The sequence below is a fragment of the Mauremys reevesii genome, linkage group 4, assembly GCF_016161935.1.
Source record: "Mauremys reevesii isolate NIE-2019 linkage group 4, ASM1616193v1, whole genome shotgun sequence".
In the NCBI taxonomy this organism is placed as follows: domain Eukaryota; kingdom Metazoa; phylum Chordata; order Testudines; family Geoemydidae; genus Mauremys; species Mauremys reevesii.
This window is the reverse complement of record NC_052626.1, coordinates 48,280,709-48,299,997: the sequence shown is the minus strand read 5'-3', so window position 1 is coordinate 48,299,997 and position 19,289 is coordinate 48,280,709. Positions and strand designations below refer to the sequence as shown.

Below are 19,289 nucleotides of genomic sequence, written 5' to 3'. Positions count from 1 at the left end.
ACTGAGCCTGGCAACTAGTGATGGTTTCTCTGTCCCTCTCCCCCAGCCAATGGGAGCCGCGACAGGCGGCGCCTGCAGCAGACATTGGGCAGTGCGTCTGCATGCGTCTCTCCTCCGTGGGCCACAGTGGGGAGGTTCTTGGGCCACAGATGGCCCTCGGGCCAGGACTTTGAGACCCCTGATGTATTCAGACCATAAATTTCAACAGCACTTTACAAAGTAAGGCATGTTCCCTGCTCTGAAGAGTTTATAATCCTATTTTAAACTGTACTTAAGGTTCTCTTTTTGGCCATTGCATTTTTAGGAAATTTTACAAAATAGAAAATGCCTAAAAATAATAATAGTGAAAATATTAATCAGAAAGTCCTCTCGTCGAATGGTTTGAGGGAATCTTTTCATGATACAGAAACAGGACAGTGAACTAAAAACAAACAAAACTTTCACCAACTGGACACATACAGATATGCAAACAGAGTTTAAAAGAAAGTGAGAACTAAATGTAGCATAAAAATGGCTGGAGTAGCATGGGCCCTAAGAGCCCCATATCTAACCGAAGGAGGATTCCCCTGGTGAAGGCACTGAGGATGACAGACCCAGTCTCCTGAGCTATAACACTGTCCCCTACTCTTGCAAGCCCCAGAGTAGGGGGTATGCCATTGCCCAGGACCCTGTGTGGGTGGAGCTGGAGATGGGATGGGTGTGTCAGGGCAGGGCCGCAGCATGCAGTGCTGCAGCCCATAAGGTAGTCTAGGGAGGTTGCTGTAACTTAAATCCTGCAAAGCAGTGAGACTATGCTGGGGGCGTCTCCAACCCCTGGAGCATCCCAGGCCCTGGAGGATACAAAAGTGGCATGAAGTCCCCTAAGCCCCTTGTGCCTCCCATGTTGTGAGTTCTGTGCTTGTGCCTCTTACTCACCCCAAGCTTTCAGGAAAATAGAGAAGATGCAGTTTGAGCCGGTGTTTCCCTGAAGTGGTGTCCTCGAAGAACTGGTTGGTCTCGTGGTTCTGGTTCTCCAAGTTCTGTGGTTCTCAACCTATTTACAATTATGGGACATGTATGCTGCTCTCTATGTATTATGCATCCACACAATATATATACTAGCTGTATGGCCCTGAGGCTGTCACGTGGGCTGCAGCTGTGTACTGATTGGGTCAGAAGTGGCCCGCAGTTTGGGAACCACTGTCTAGTGTTAAACTGCACTAAAATAATGCATTTTTATTAATGTTAATTTTATGTGTAAGCACTTTCTGTAGCTGCCATAGAGATGTTTTTGATTGCAATAGTGGTCCATGGAATTCTGAATGGAATGGGAGGCTGTCCTTAGTAATGGAGAAAAGAGGAGGGAGAAGAGGTACAGTGTGATGAATGGCTTACATGTGCTGTCTCTAGCATGCAGCAAGCAGGAAGGTGTTCGGAAGCTGGGTAAAGGGAGATGTTATTTATTGGTTGACCTTCTACGTGGATACTTGGGAAGAAAGCAGGAGAAAGGGTAAAATTGTCCATTCGTTGATTCATCTTTGATATTACGGTCTTCCCTCTGCTACTGCTTTGTGACAAGTTCAGGGCAACATGGGAGAGTAGAAAGTATAAAGAGGAAAGAGCAGAGCAGTATTGCTTGTTTCAGTTATAGGACTAGTTATCAAATAAAAAAAGTATGCAAATAACATATGATTTAAAGTAACTTATCAGGAAAATGAGATGCTGTTGACTAAAATTAACTACTGTATGAGTTCTCTATGGTTTCACAGTCCCCTCCAACCAATCACAAACTGTTCATTGAGCAATTCTGGCAGTTCACTGTTAGGTGGTTAGAAACTTGTTTGATTTAAAAAGTTTGTTATGCTTATTATTTGATGTTTTTATGCTTTTGTTGTTTTTTGGGATCTAATTCTCCTCTCCATGAAGAAAAAGTACTTGGCTCAAAGTTAGTTTACAATCAAGAGCAAGAATAGATTGTGATGATATTGCAACTGGAAGTACATTGTCTAACAGGCTAGAATTCATTAAACTCTCTGAGCCTATTGCAGGTTCTCATGTTCTGAGTGTATGATACATTCACTGGCTTAAATATATGGATATTCAAATACGCTTGTAGGATACTGATTACATTCACCAGTCTAGCGTACTGCAGTAGTGGGTGGAGTAATAAAAAGTTAATAGTAAATTAGGTTGAATTAGCACAGGACTAGACTACAAAACAAAAATAGTGGTACTATATAAGGAACTTTAGGTTTCACTGTCAAGCTGTCTGGTGTGGCTCAGGAAGCATTAGTACCAACCTCAGGGCAGAGTGTTAAGAAGAGGGACAAAAACCTCAAACTGGGTGTGAGTTGTATACTTAAATTTCACTGACCAAGTATCAAGTGTGAATTCCTCAGGCACGATATATATCCACAAAATAACATGGAATCACATGTCTTAACATGGAATCACAGGCAGTCCCTCTCGGTATTCCAATCTATCTTGCCACCCTGGTAAACTTGCCTTTGTGCTAGATGGACATTTACACCAAAAATAACAATATTCAGATTACTCCTAGTCCCAAAAGGACTAGTCACTTATACCAGGTTAATTGCGCCTTAGAGCCTACACAAAAGACAAAGCTTGTAGCCAATCCTATCACAAATTAACTAAAGATTTATTAACTAAAGACAAGTTTACATTTAAAATGCAGCTTCAGCTCTTAAGTGAAGACACTATATGCCGACAGGAAATAGCTCTCCAGTCAGCGTAGTTAAGCCACCTCCCCAAGAGGCAGTAGCTATGCTGACAAGAGAAGCTCTCCCGTTGACTGGGCGGGGAGGGGGGCAGGGGATGAGGGGGATTAAGGTCAGTAAAACTGTCGCTCATGGGTGTAGATTTTTCACACTCCTGAGTGATGTAGTTATACCAACATAGGTCTATAGTGTAGACCAGACCTAAGAAAAAGGAATGAGTGTTATTTACACGGAAAGCAAGTAAATTCACTCACACAAATAATACAGCCTTAGGTTCCAAAAAGTAATAGAGGCTGCTGTAATGTGCAAGCTCTATTTGTCCTCTAGGGCTAACCCAGGCTAAGCAGCTGGGGTTCCCTTGTTTAAGCTTAGAAATCTTGCCCTCCCAAAGACAAGCATCATAGAGATTTGGTTTCGTCTTGTCAGGGATTTTTATTCCTTCCCCCAGAGTTCAGGCTGATGGGACAAGTTCACTTGCTTGTCTCCTGTGTGTGTGTGTGTGAATTCACAAAGTCTTTGTTCTGTGATGTTTCACAATGGCTCAATTTCATTGGTGGGCAGGGCTTAACACTGTCTGTAGAAGCCAGCATTTTACATTGATTTATTACTTCTTTCCTGTTTGATTACTTACACAATTACAGAGGTTTACAATGCAAACAGTCAATGAAACCTTATAACATGGGGTACGGATGTTATAAATGAGATTACTGCATGCAGCATCCTACAAGCATTTCATAAAGTCTAAACATTAAACACAGACAAGGTATGGTGGAATAAAAGGGGATCTGTTATTTATGTGGTTATAAACTGTAATTTCATAAAGTGATGCAGGTGACAACATAAACCACAAGAGCAAACTTTGATTGGTTTGTGTAGTTAGCAGAACAAGTATGGAATTATAGCAGCCTAATTCTAAATTTGCCGTTTTAAAGTATAATACAAATATATGGAAACTAATTGTTAAAGAAATGCACACTCTTACTCTTCTTTCTCACTTTCGTATTGGCTTCCACTATGACGGTACAAAAGCAACTTTAGACAAAGAGGGTTAAACTCTTTTACGTGACTGCTCCCTATTTGCTTCACAGAAATACCTAAAAGCAACCTGGGTTTTCTATTTAATATTTTTTTCTAGTCTGCCTCTAGATAATTCTACCATAAGCAGTCATATACCATCTCATTTGTGCAGCATCATCCTGATAACCAGGAGCACTTTGTAAAGATGCCAGGTTCTACCTCACGTCCGTGGCAGCTGATAATTAATCCAGTCTCCCTTTCCCTTCTCCTTCTCCTGCTTAGGGCTGGTTGGTTTCTATATTGCCAACATTTTAATTTCAGTGATATTAGGAAAAAGTTGGCCACCTTAATGCTGTATGGGCCAGATCTTTAAAGGTATCTAGGTACCTAGCTCTCATAACCTTTAGGTCCTATAGGCTTGGACTAGGGATGTGTTCAAACCACGACACCCGTATCCAGATTTTGAACACATTACATCTGGAGTCGAGGGGTTTTGGCTTGTCCCGTTATAAAGATAGGAGCCATCTTCAAAATTCAGATCTCGCATATGATTTCAAATGAACCATCACCTCTTGTTATTCACTCCTATAGTAAAACAAAATGAAAAAAATCGTGGTGGTCAGATCTCAGATTTTTGGTGTGGCCCATATCCATATCCAGTATGGATAATTCAGATAAGTGTCCATTTTTTAGGGCCCATTTGAAAATCAATCTCACTAGTAAAAACACTTGGGAAGGAGAGTAGCAAATTGATAATAATGTAGGAGATTGGAATGGAAAATGTAAGCAGGTGAAGTAATTGCACTTTTTAGCCTCTCTGGTATTCTGTGAAATTGGAGCCTGCTTCACCATCATCAGGAAAGTCTGGCACAAACGCAGAATTAGGCTGAACCCCTTTAAAAAGTGATCTGGCCCATTTTGGTTTATGCCTCTGAAATTGGGACTGTCAAAGTGGATATTTTGCCTAAATATGGGTTTGGCATCACATCATACAGAGGGGAAAATACTTCCAGAATTGAGTCATTTAAAGCTAATTAGCTGTCCAGGAGGGATATTCCAGAACCAATCTGCCCTCTGGGTATAACATTATAGGTTTATGGTTCAGTAAAGTATATGCAGGTAAGTAGCAGGTATTTTCTTGCCCAGCTTTTATGGTTATACATGGAAAAACAAACTTGTCATAAAATGTCAGTTTTCAAGGTTATTAGTAACATCTATTTTCTTAAGGCAGACACATTTCTTTTACCGTTACTTTAGCAACAAGCCATGCATCCAGAATGGGAAATGTTACATGGATTTTCACTGAAGTGTTCTGCCATTTTAAGTGTATCCTTCAGCTGACAACAGTGAAAAGGTAGTGTGGTGCTAACAAGATGTAATATGCCATAGATCTCAAGATGTGGAAATGAGATGAGAAACAACTGGCAAATTCCAATGGCAAGCAACATAAAGATGTGATAGAAGCGGCAGATGAACAACTGATACTTGTAGTAGTTTGGGAAGGTGGAAGAAAGAATAACATTGCAAAAATTCAGTCAAATGACAAATCTATCTTGAGTTTTCAAAGACATTTCAGGTTTGGCGATAAGGTTAACTTTTTAATAAATTCAGCCCCATGTATTACATACAAGTTTAGCTCTCCCTTAACTGCCAAATGTTTGCACCCTCCTGCAGCCAAGGATCTTAGGCCTGTACCAAACAAAATGCTTTACATTGTAAGCTCTTTGAGCCCAAACATTCTCTTACTATATGTTTATATGTTGCCTGGCACAGTGATGCCTGCTCTTCTTTAGGGTCTCTAAACACTTCTACAGGGGTCCCCATCCGCCGAAATGCCACCGAATTTCTGCGGCATTTTGGCGGCGACGCCTCTTGATGACGCCGCTTGCCGCCGACAAGTGACGTTATTGAGAGGCGTCGCCACTGAAATGCCACAGAAATTCGGCGGCATTTCGGCGGATGCTCCACCATCGCCACGGTCCTTCGTCTGGCACCCGCCAGACGAAAAGGTTAGGTACCACTGCACTACTATAATACTAACTAAAAGTGATGATGATGATGATGATTTTGACTGGAAGTTGACCTATCAAAATATCATGAACAGCTGAGAGGTATTTTTGTTTCGGCCAGATCCAGGATTGTCTTTGAGGAGCACTTGTAAGATCTTGTCTCTCTTAAGATACCAGCTAGACTTCCAGATTAGAGAGGCTGAGATAAATTTCATCTAGGAATTTGTGTTCCTACCTGAACCAAAACAAATGTTTCTAATTAAAACATAAGACTATATTATGTCCCCCAAGATCTGTGTGTCAAGAGGTTCTCCATGAATGTACATTTATGTGTATTAAACTTCATTAACAATTGACAGCCCCAAATCCAATGTTTTTCAAACTAAAAAAAAAAAAAAGTGTGGTAATGGCAGTTGATCAGAAGGATGACTTTTTACTAAAATACTGTACATTGCTTTTTTCCCCCTGAGGCAGTGTCAGAGACTTTGACTATTGAGTCACACTTTGTTGTTTTTTATTGGGATGCTAAGTGAAACAAATCTGTGTCATTCATGCAGTGTAGAAACAAGAAATAAGTTCCTCATCCTGAAGTGGATTACATTGAGGCTATAATGTATGATAGTGGTAGACTGACAACAATAACATGGAGGATTATAGTAGTTTCACAGTTACTATTTGCAGACTTGCTGCTCTCAGATACTTACTCACACACACAAGCTTACATCTCTTTTGTATCTGAAATTAGCAGCAGTAGAGGTGGAACAGCTTCTAGGAGTCAGTGGATTTACAGCTAGTTCTTTGTCAAATAGAAAATCTTCACAAAGGCCTACCAGAGATAAACCCAGCGTTCAGTGATCTCTGACTATATACAGAATATGTTGCAATGCTTATTCAAATCATTATCAATGTTCATTTGAAACTTTTTTCAGTTTTGTGGAAACATTTCAGAAATTGTAGACTAAAGGGTTTTTTTTAAATTTGTGATGGGGTGGACTAGGCCCAGAGACCCCCAGCTGAAGGCCTCAAAGTCCTGCCATGCTCTCCTCAGGTAAAGAGCAGTGGAGAGGGTCCTCCAAGCTGCCTATAGAGGTTGCATGCGATGCATCCAATCAGGAAAGGGGCTGCAGGGCACAACTAATCCGCGCCCAGCAGGCTTATAAAGAATAAGGTCAGTTTGCTGGCAGGGACAGAGGGAGCCCAAGAATAGATGCTGGGATCCATTCTAAGAATAGAATGGCTGCTGGGAATAAGCAGGTAGTTACTGGCAGGGACCGAGGAAGGAGCTTCTGGCTGGTTGCAGGTAAATGGCCCAGGGAAACTTCAATTAGTAAAGGGACGCAGCATGAGGCTGCTATACTTAAAGGGACCCTGGGTTGGGACCCAGAGCAGTGGCTGGGACCAGGTCCCCCTCACCAGCCACCGGGGAAGTGGCTAAGCCCTAAGGAAGGAAATTAGAACTGTGGTACCCCAGGGAAGGGGGCTGCAGTAGGACTGACTTAACAGGGAGCTGTGATCAGAGAACTGAGTCAAAGAGGGTTGCCTCAGCAGGAAGGCTGGAATCACTGTAAAGTAAATTCCAAGTAAAGGCAAGGAAGAAGCCATCTGTGCACAGCTCAATACCAGAGTAGGAACCTTGCAACCTGGCCAGACCAACCTAGGGTACTGTGATGGGCCCTGCTGGGCTGGTTAAAGACTGGGTCTAGGGAGGGCTACAATCAGATGCACCAACTGAGGGGATAATGCAATAGGCCCCTGTTGGACTAGTTAGGAAACTGAGCCCATGGAAGGCTGCAGGTTGATGGCAATGAAGAGGGTACCATGATGGGCCTTTTTGGACTGTTAGAAGACTATGCCTAGGCAGGGCTGCAGGACATCTTGGACTGTGTACCCCAGAATGGGTTTCTTTGTTTTGCATATGGACTGTGTGTAACTCAGCTGGAGGGCTGAGTCACCAAAGACCCACCTGCCAAGCGCAGTGGCCAACAGGAGGCATCGTGAGCAGAGGAAAAACTGCAGGCATGCACACAGTTGACCAGGGGGCTCTCGCAAGAAATGCGTGCCACCCTGCTAGTCTTTCTCAGGTATAGATATCTGCAGGCATATGGTAACTTTTCAGCAACTGCAGAATGAGCTGTGGGATTATTGCTAATGTTACTTATGTCTTTGCATATGTTATGTTTGTTTAGGTCACAAACTCTCCTTTTTTGTCCTCTTACTGCTTCCCTTCTATTCCTTTCCTTTTCCACCTTTTTACAGAGCTCTTGTATCTATTTATTTTCTGTATTTTCCTTCCTCTGCCAGAATGCATGTCTTTGCAAAAGATGCGCCAGGGGAATTACTAGTTCCTGTCACACTGAATAAATAGAGCCTATTCCCAGTGATTTACAATAGGCACCTTCTCTTGAAGCAGTAGTTCTCTCTGGCAGAAACCAAGTGCCCCAGTAGGCCACATCAAACTAGTGTAAGATGGCGTGCCTTGTTTAATTGATGGCCCTTGGAATAGAGTAGCCACTGCACATTTGACCACACTGCTCAAACTGATTCTGAAGTCTGTTTGCATAAATAGTGGGTTTTGAAGTATACATTATTTTGCTGTGAATGCAGCCATCATCTATATTCTGCAGTGGTTGGAAGCTATTGAACTACTGTCTTCTAAAGGGGTTCTACTATTGTATGGCAAACAGTGTGCAGAGAATAAGTAATTTTTCTGAACAACTGTATTGAACCCTCTAGATTCCCTGATCGGCCCAACCCTCTTTTTAACTCCTCTGGGAATTCCGATTCATCCTGTTTATGCAGATGTGCATTTACCAATGACCTACTTCAGCCTCTTTGTTTTTGTTTCTATCTAAATGAATGGCAGAGAGCTGGGAGTGAAATGGTGTTACATGTTTAGCACAGCAGTGAAAAGAATATTTAAAAAGAATTCTCTAGACTAGAGGATGATCAGACACATTTCAAACCTGTTAGCACAAAAGGCTGTGCTGCTGAGAAAATAAATGTGTCCTGGTAGACTGAATGGCTCCAAGGTTCTGAAGATCAGGTACAGAGCCCTTTGACTTCTAATTCAGCAGCTGAAAACCAGTTTAACTTGCATTTAGTTAGAGTGGTGCGATGCCTGTTTTGTGGCCAGAGTTTAAGGACAGAAAGGACATTAGATCAGCTAGTCTGACCTACTGTGTATCACAGACCATTTCGTTTACCCTAATATTGAGCCAACAACTTGTTTTTGACTAAAGCATAACTTTTTGTGTTTGACCGAGCATATCTTCCAAAAGGCCTCTGGTTGGGTCCCAGCTGACAGGGGTTCCAGGCACCGCTCTGCCTCGAGGGACCGTAGACCTCACAAAGGGACATCTTGCATGGTGTCAAGTATCAGGGGGTAGCCGTGTTAGTCTGTATCCACAAAAACACCAAGGAGTCCGGTGGCACCTTAAAGACTAACAGATTTATTTGGGCATAAACTTTCGTGGGTAAAAAACCCAACATCTTGCATCTGAAGAAGTTGTTCTGTTTTTTCTTTACCCACGAAAGCTTATGCCCAAATAAATCTGTTAATTAATACAATAGAAGGTTCTGCAGCAAAGCAGTTTTGGCACGAGGTGTAGTGTAGAAGAGGAAAAAAAAAACTTCCTCCTGTAAAGAATGAAGCTACAGTCCTGTAGTTACTAGAAAATACTTGTTCAGGTCTCCATGATCATATGGGAGTACAGAATCTTAATAGAACTATTGTCCTCTTTCCTAAGAGAAAATTCCTACATGTTTTGAGTTCTGAAATTGAAATCCACACCAGAAATGAAGTCAATAAATGAACTAGGAGTCATGGGAATGGTGCCCCAAACTTTAGAAAATCTAGTTTATTACAATGAGCTGGGTGAAACTTTGCTATGGGTTGAGTTAAAACCTTGTTCCTAATGATGTGTGAATATGCTCTTCATTTAAAATAGTTGTAAGAGACCATTAAGGGGCCACACCTAAAACAAGATCCAATAGAGTCTGCACAGAAATTAGCACCATGTGGGTGAGGAGTTCCACTGGGTATTGTGACCAGATGTGTGCGTGGGTGTCTGAGAGAACACACAGAAATGGAGAACAATGGAGAATAGAGGGAGAGGCAGAGGCAAAAAAGCAAGAAAGCCAAGCAGTATCCTGTCAGCACAGTGTGACCCTGGGAAAAGCTAGAGAGAACTTCAGGGTCTGTTGGCTAAGGAGGACTGGGACTGCAAGATGGGAAACAGCTACTTTTTTTTCCCCCCTTGGTTTCTTCTGCAGTCAGAGAAGCAAAACTTTTTGAATATTCCTTCTAAATATGGTTGCACCAAAGAAATGCCTGATTATTACCAGTTTCTACTCCCCACTGGAACATTCCCAGGTCTCCAAAATGCGACTAACCACTTAAGTCAAAAAGGGATGGTTATATGAAGTCACTCAGAGTTTAGGATGCTCAGCACAGAAGTACTCAACACCTTGCATGTCCAAGCTTCAAGTGCTTAATAATAAAGTTCTGACTTGTAGCCATATTTTGGCAATGGTTTCATTTACATGGGAGGAAAAATATAAAGGTCATTTCTTTCCTCCAGATCTGTTAAGTTCTTTTGCTGCTTGGTGTTTATTGTCTGTGAGGCTTGGTTTATATGACAGAGTTAGTTACACCCTACAGTATTGCTCCCTCTGATGTAAGTGTCCTACTACACCGACATAACTCCACCTTCATGAGAGGCATAGGGCTTATGTCATTGTAGTTAGGGCAACACAGTGTCCGTGTAGACACTGCAACTTAGTTAAGTCAGCTGTTGGCAGTCATTCTTGTCAATTTTATGGTTCCATGCTGGAGTCGTGAAATTAAACAGAAAGCTGCTCACAGCTAATAATGTTACCCCAGGGTGGGTGGGGGCCTCCAGCTAGAGTCCGGCTGCCCTCTCGGTTCCCTGCTCCCAGCTGGGCTACTGCCCAGGCTACCTGCTTGGAGCTGGGCTGCCCTCAGGGTCCTGACTCCCCACTCCCTACTGGAAGCTCTTCTGCCACCCAGGCTCCAGGTAGGAAACTGCACAGAGCTGAGAGCCTGGGGGGCTGCCGGGCTCTGGGCAGGGCACTGTGTCAAGCGGAGAGCCCAGGCTCTCGGCCCCCTCCACACACTGCCTTTCTTAGGTTGATGGATGCACTCCTGGTGAGGATGCAGGAGGGTAGTGTGGACGTGAACCATCTCAGTAAATTGACCTTAAGTTTTTAATGTAGACATACCTTTAGTAGGGATATGTAACGCATAGCAAGAGTGCAAGAATGTGCATTTTTCTACCTTGGTTACAAGAACATTGCTGAATTCCAAATATATGGCTTAGTTCCTTTATTAAGAAGAGAGTGGATTTTTCACAGACTCAATCTATGTCCTCTGTGCACTGTCTGCCTGCTCATGCTCTAATTGAAGACATGGAGCAGGATTGAGCCCTTTCAGAGGAGCTTAGACACCCTGGGTGAAATCTCGATTCCATTGAATAGGATGGGAATTTTGTCATTAACTTCAGTTGAGCCAGCATTTCACCCCATATTCTGACAGATTATAGGTGTTTTGAATTTATACTACTTTAATCCTTTCAGTTGTTCTAATCTGATGCATTGGCCAGGCTTCTTCTTTTGGTAGCCTTCTGTCAACTATTAGGGCTGGCTGGAAAACAATAATTCTGTTTTATGAAAATATTTTAGATTTCAAAATTGGTTTAAAATGAAGCCTTCTGAAATTTTTCACAAAATAACACAAGAAGAGAAATTCTAGAGAAGCCAGTAAATTGGTGGTTAGAACACTTACCTGGGATGTGGGGGAGACACAATCGAGTCCTTGCTCTGAATCAAGAAGATTCCCTGCTGAGGGCCCTAACCACCAGGTTCTCGACAATTCTGGAATGTGTCTGTGTCTCAGTCCAGAAACTCCATTCTGGACCTGAGACACCACCTGAAAGAAATATGAATTGAAACTGCTATGTTTCCATGAAAAGTTTCCGTTTGCATGAATTGGCATTTTCCAATGAAAAAGCATTTTGTTGGAAGATTCCCAACTAGATAGATTCACTATGGAAGTTGAAAGCATAACATTAAGACATTTAAAATAACCTTTTAAAAATGTTTTAGTTAGTGTGTGGCGGTTCATCATGGTGGTAGCTTTAATGGGGATAGATCTGCAAATGGGCAGAGGATTTTCTGTTATTTTGGCTATTTAATTTTCTTTTGTTTTGTGCTATATGGGAGGGCATCTAGACCCTTGGCTAGACAGCCTCTTCTTCTAATTCTTGTACCAAATATAATAAACTTGAAAATAAATGAGAAACGGATATTTAAATAAAATTTGATGCTATTCCTAACATCTAATTTTATTCAAACAGTTTTGCTGAATAATACCCCTAAAACCTGCCCAGATGTCTAACTCTTTGCACTTGATACAATCATTCAAACATTCATGACTATTTAACAAAAATACCTAAATATTTGAGACTGATCTGTAAAATAGGTGTGATGTTAAATTTATATGATTTAATGTAATTCAGACAAGCCATATGCACCTGTATATCCAACACAAAATACATGATATAGTATAAAAATGATGAAAAATTACCTAAATCATTTTTAGGTTTGTTGCCAGACCATTCAGAAGATCCCATCGTCCAGTAGTCTCCCTCCTTCCTGGTTTATTTATTGCTATAGCATTGTCTTGTTGATTTCCACTCCCTATTCCTCCTTTCCACTGACTACTCGCTTTTCTCCAGGACCAGAGTGTAACTGATCTAGGAACTTCTTGAGATTTATGAAAAAGATATCAAAGTCACTATGAAAAATGGTCTTGACAGACCATTCAGCAGCTTTGTAACATGAAGTAAACGTTCCCAGCTTTATGTTCAAAGATATTATACACAACTTAACAAAAATCTGCATATTCTACTGTTCCCATCATCTTTCCTGAATAATATTTCTAACTGAATTAAGTTGAAGGGCTCTTATGTATATTCAGTTTGCCCTTCTTTAATACTGCATGTTAAGCAATCAGTTCTGCAGCAGGTTGAGCAGAAAAACAGCTCTACTTTGAGGAGGCAGCAAATCCCTAACCAAAGGAAATGTAGGGAATTGAGAGGCAGGGGCAAAGTTAGGAAGTTGCTAGCAGAAGAAAGAGATCTCCATAATGCAGTATATTTTTGTTACTAATTTATAGGCAGAGTGGTAAGTGTAGCAAGAATCCTTTTAAGAAAAGTAATCCTTTTAAGATCAGGGACTGGAAGTTTCTAGCTGGATCAAGAGTCTCTATATAAAGTCTCATTTTGTGCTGGGTGAAACCCAAATGGAGACTTGGGCCAACTGTATTTTCATGAAGCTATCTGGGCTCTGCAGGGAGAGTCAATTGACCATATGTCTTGGGAGAGATTCGGGGCCAAGGGTGATGGAGCAGAAAGTAGCATATGGTAAAAGCAGTTTGGGGCTGGGGTACAATATGCATGATGTGCGCCTAAGAGATTGTTACCACTGGGAGAATAAAAGAAGCCACTCGCAATTTAAAAAACCACTTGGTATTTTGATTTTGCAGCTAGACTTTGGAAGAACTTTGTCCTGAACTGTAATTTTAGTGGCGAGGAGCCAGCTCAATTCAAATGGAAATGAGTAGGGCAAGAGAGGAAGGGAGAAGAAAGCTTTTATAAAAAATTAATGAGACTTCAGCACTGTGTGTTCTAGACAAATGTAATGTTACTGTTGCAATCTAAACACAGAAATGACTGACCTTGAAGAGAATTACATGGAGAATCTTCAAAACAATTACAAACAAAATCACAGATTAGGCTATTTAGGTTAAAGCTGTACTGTATTTGGAAAGAGTAACACAATTCTGTATGATTTATTGCAACTAAAGTTGAATATTTTATTACTGATTTTAAAAAATACTTCTGGAGTGTGTACAGGAGAATCCTTCAAGAATCCGCTGTTCTCTTAATTCTCATTCTTCCACTTTTAGCTATTTTTCATTATTAAAGCTACTAATTGGTCTTGCTACTTATAGTTCTCTTTACAGTACAAGCATCCACAGTGCAAGCATAGCATGTAATAGCCTGGAGATCACAGGGAGATCACAGCAATTGAGGAGAGACCTTGGTTCTCAATTACCACTTTTGTTAAGTAACTTTGTGGTGGCAAAGGTTGAGGGGGAAGGAGTCAAGAAAGGAGTGAGTATGAAGTGAAGGAAATTTAATGCCTGAGTTAGTGACGTTGAGGAAGAAAAGATTGAGAAGGAGGGGACTGAAAATAGTGGGCACTGATGAACTGGGGGTCATGGAAGGACTGGAAGTATAAGTGCAAAATATGGGGTGAACAGGAGTGTGATCAAAGACAGGCAAAATGGATAGTGACCGATTGGAGAGGGAGCAATGTTTACTGAAGACAGTGGGAGAGTATTAATCAGCACAGGGGGTGGAGGAGGAAGAGCTGATGAGAGGAGTGGATGGGGAAGAGAAGGAAAATAATAAGTGTAAAAGAGAAGGGGAAGAAAGGACTCCAAATGTTCCTATAAACAGCAGAACTGGCCTGAATCATTTGCTTTCAGTGAAATTCCCATACGTTTAATAGGAAAGCAGAATCTTACATTTGCCAAGTCCAAAACTTCCCCTTTTTAATGACTTTTTTGCATTTATCAAGGTGATTTTTTTGTTTTCTTCATTCTCAGTTTGATTAGAACCATTTGCCATTATTGTCCATCAGTTACAGTAAATTCTGAATACACTAAAGAGCACTGCCATGCATCCTTTGTTGTTAATATTTTTCTATCAAAATTTGGTGTACATTAAATCTGAGATGGGAGGGGAAACGGTCATAGAAAGGTGAATTGACTTCTTTAAAATCAGTGGCAGAACAAGGAATAGAATAGAACCCAGGTCTTCTACTAGTGCAGTCTTGTATCATCAGACTACAATGCCTCTCTGTTCTTCCTCTCCTCCTTCAGCCTGTGACTGAATGACAGCACCATGAACAGCTGGAGGTGTTGCAACATTGTCATGCTCCTGACAACTGAGACTGACACATGTGACATACTATAGTAAATTTCATTCTTTGTGGAAAATTTTGATCGGTGGCTGAAAGACCAAGCTGGGAAATGTTATTAACTTATCACATTGTCTATCACAAATGATTTATTCCAGGCTTAAGCAATTTCTGAAACTGTCATAGGACAGCACCATTTCTGATCCACAAAATGAAGTGTTTTTGTATTGTTTTTCTCTACCTAATGGACAGAAAACCCCCATTCAGCCATGATGCAGTCTGCCTTTTGCTTTGAGTGAGGAACTTATTTAAGACAGAAATTTCTGTTCCTTTTTGAAGTATTATTAGCTTGTGCAGGTACCCATTAGAAGAAGAGGGATATTAAGAAGGGTCATGCTTCAACATCATATCAGACTTTGGTAACTCCAAGGAAAATTCCTAGAGTTTGTGCCAGGAATTGAAAATTTATCCTTCACCTATTAGACAGGATGAAATCCCTGTACTGTCATGCCCCCTTCCCTGTGAATTATAGGAATAAGGAAGTTATGGACAGTTTACTATGTAGTTTATTTAATTGTAAAATACATTGTCTATCTACTTACTATTTAATTCATTTTTATGTTTTAATAAATATAACAGGGCACATGGACTAGCAGGAAAAAACTGCCAAATAGCACAGTCATTGAATAGTTTTTAACCAGCAGTAGAACTCACTGAAATGTGTGTATATTTACTGGCCTACATATCATATCTCTTGCTTTGTTTTACTTTGTCTTCTCTTGTCTTTACTCCACTTTTTTTTCTTCCTTATAATAGATCAAGGTCTCCATTTTTCCTGAGTTGACTTCAGTGATTTTCTTTCCTTCACTCTCCCTTCACCACCATATCTCTCTTTTTTGATGTTCTGTACTACTTCCCCTAAATAATCTGCATCTCCTTTCTTCTCCCATTATCACCCCCGCACCACAATCTCAGTACTATGTTTCCCTTTTCTGAATTATCCTGTTCATTTCTCCCTCTCTTAGTTTTTTAATTCTTTCAGATTTTTCATGGAAAATACTACCATTTTTTAACCAGCTCTACAAAAAATGTTTCACCCCACACCTGCTGGCAAAAGGGGAAAGTGCTGGGATTGCCATCTGTATCTGTTTGTTCCTGGCATATGCCAAGCACGGTTATATATATATATATATATATAAAATAACCGTATATATATATATATATATATACACACTCTTGCTGGAAGGTTGCTATGTAACACTACTTTATTTCTTAGAATTCAGAACAATAACATACAAGAACCCCAAACCAGAGAGAGACTAACCAGGCTGCTCCCTTAGAGAGGAACAACTCAACCTATCTTCTTCTAGGCTGACTCTTAGCAAACAGACTGCTGAAAACCACCCAGATCACATGCTTCCCTACAGCACTCCCCCGCCTCCAAGCAGAACTGGGAAATCTCTTGTAACTTAACATGAGAGCTTGTAATTTTAACACAATTTTCAATATCACATCTTTAGACTCTGGTTGGAGCCTGTTTTTTCTTATTAGCCTCCTGCTAGTAGAGGTCTAGAAAATCTGAAGCTTTCTGGCTGCTGAAAGGGAGAATGAACATTTTTTCTCTTTATTCCTCCATTCCAGACCCTACTTGATTGATCCTAAAGGGGTGGGTCTCTGCAAAGAGTTGTTTCTGCAAAGTGAATGTCTACACTGTTGTTTTCCTCCCCCAAACTCTGGTTTTGTCTCCCCACTGACAAATAGCTCAGTTCCCTGCTTCTGCTGCTGTTCATGGCTTTACCAAGCAGCAAAGCGAAATTGTGGATGCTGCAGGAAGAAAGACCAGACGCCGGGAATATGGTTTAACTAGGCTGCAACTTTATTAAGTAACACATCTGGGAACTATCTGGCATAACTTGTATGGTGCAGGTCATCCTTCCTATTGCCCCTTTGCCTGAGCAGTTAGCCAATATTTGGGGCCTTGCAAGGTTGTTTCCATTAGGAGGATAAATTAATTATGGGAATCAGGTATTTCTTTGGTGCAATCCTGTTTGTTCGCAAAGAATGTAAAGTTCTGTGACCCTGAACATAGTAGAACCAAACATCAGGAGACAGTTTCCTTATTCACAATTTCCAAGCCTAGCTTTTCAATGAGTGTTATGCCTCGAAAGAGCTCTGATCCTCTGCTCATAAAACTTCCCACTAAGTGCATGGGAGCCAATAGGCTTGGCTGTATGTTGAGTTCTACCAATCAGCCCAGAGGGCCCCCCGCCTCCTCAAGACTATGAAGGGACTGCATGCCCACAAGCAGGGCAGGAGGTATACACCTTAAAAGAGGTTGAGGGTTTTCTTTCCCCTCCTGGCCCAGAAAAGTCACATCCACTTCTGAGGCTGGGGTGGGGGCGTTGACCCATTGCTTGTCACTTTCACTGCAGTCCACGGGGTTCTGAATTGCAGCAAATTAAAATGGCAAGACTACAGTCAGTTTTCACTCTGCTGCAGCTTCACAAAGCTCTGATCAAGAACAGAGGTGGTGGAACTGTGGGGACTTAGGAGGAAATCATTGTGTTGGTTTGTATTCGGTTCATTTTTAGAGGGTTATTTTATCAACCATAAGGATTATAAACGTAAATTCGTTTGAATGGAAGATTATATTTTCAGGCATTCATGGCAGTTGAGTGAAATATTTTGCCCTTTGCTGTGGATGAGTGAATTTTTCTGGTCCTGACACCTGGCATGACTTTAACTTTCATCTTCCAATAGTCCAGGAGGCATTTCTGTCTAGCACTACATACATTCAACATTGCATACATCTTAGATTATTTTGGAATAATAATATTTTGTCTAGATTGTATCACATTTATTTCCTGGCAAATATTTTGAATGCCATAGTAAATACTTCAGTAGTTTAAAATGGACCTTGCTTTAAGTTGCCGAGATAAAGCTACTCTTTTGGGCATTTCTTTTGAGATTTGTTTTGGCTCTCAGGACTGGCATCCATTATGATATTTGACTAAATGCCCAGAAGTGAAGTAAAAAAACAAATCTGAATCAATTTCACACCTCATTGATTGGCTAAATGCTGAGACTGACAGAAGTAAAACTCCAGAGTTGTACAAATCTCTATGGTTTATCTTCATATCATGTGCTGTACTGCAGTGAATGCACATCAGTTCTACCCACCTTGTGGTGTTCTTGTTTAATAATATATAGGAATATAAAGAATGAAGTAGAAGGAAAATATTCCCATATATAGTGATACTTATATTCGTAGTGATTTTATAGTGATATTTCCTTCAGTGTGTTTAGTTGTGTCTGAACTTGTTTGTTATTTATATAGGGACTATTTTGAATAAATTTATTATACTTATCATTTTAGATGTGTTATGTTTTGCACATACAACTGTTGTTAGTTAATTATTAAGATTCTATCTAAGTTAATGAATATGCAACAAATTACATTTATCATACTTATAACACTTCATGCTAATATGACTGTCCCACCATGCCTACTCTACTACTCCATCATCTCCACATTACTACTTCACATCTCATTGCAGCTCAAAAAAATGCATATAAATAATAAATTAAATTGTTATTTTTCCTTCAAACTACTTGATTTTACACTCTAATAATACTGGAATGATCTATATGAGATTTCAAACAATCTTTAATTTTTTAGATTGTTTCAAATTCATTTCTTTGTCTTTTTTTCTCTTTCAATTTTCTCAGGGATTTGGAGCAAAACTAACAGGATCCAACAAAAAAATGCTATCAAAATTTAATTTTTACTAGTTTGAATTTTAGTAAGATTTTTCTGGGAATTCTGAAATTCTGCATCACTGCAGAAATTCAGAATTAATCTTATCATTAACCTGCTAAAAATCCACAACAGATGAATGAATGTGAATCAATTCAGAAGGGAAGGGGCAGAAAACCCTGCAGCTCTACACCAGAGCAGAGCCCAACATTCAGGGTCAGTTCAGATGCCTGGAGCCAGAGAAAGAGATGCAGGAGCTGTCTGAGATGAGAGAAAAGAGATGAAATGGCTGTCTTGCTGTCTGGCACATCGTGATGGAGGGCAGAGCTCTGGAGGTGCGCTGCTTTGGGTGTGAGGGCAGAGGTGTGTGGAGCAGCAGAGTGTTTCTGAGGAGGCCTGCCTGCTTCAGGATTAATGCCATCAGCTTGAGTTTTGAATTATTGAATTTTATAAAGGAGTAGAAAAAAAATTTAATAAGTTGAGTAAAGTTTAATGTAAACTTTACTATGCTTTACAAGTTAAAAATATTGCTTGGTCTTATTTGCTGCTTCTGGTGCTTTTTTGAAAAAAAATTGTTAAAAATTTTTTTGATAAAAATAATTTTTGAATAACTTCTTATAGAAGGTTAATTCTTCTGTCTGATTAGTGTTAATAAATTGCTTAATGAGTGTTTTCTTACTGAGCTAATACTGTGATTTATGCTGCATATATTGACTGAAATAATATATAGCATAATAATATTGACTAAATACTAGTTAAAGCTACATTATTTCTAGAGGGATT

At 40.4% G+C, this 19,289-nt stretch overlaps 1 protein-coding gene across 5 annotated transcripts in view; it reads left to right on the top strand.

Annotated features, from left to right (window-relative positions):
• The window catches only part of AKAP6 (A-kinase anchoring protein 6), a 397,464-nt gene that overhangs the window by 68,022 nt on the left and 310,153 nt on the right, over positions 1 to 19,289 (top strand). The window contains exon 1 of one of the 5 annotated variants that reach the window (XM_039538041.1): positions 5,282 to 5,310. The exons of the other annotated variants lie outside the window; for them this stretch is intronic. The gene's annotated coding sequence lies outside the window, so the exon portion shown is untranslated. Of the gene's footprint in view, positions 1 to 5,281; positions 5,311 to 19,289 lie in introns of those variants that run through there. 5 annotated transcript variants of the gene reach the window in all.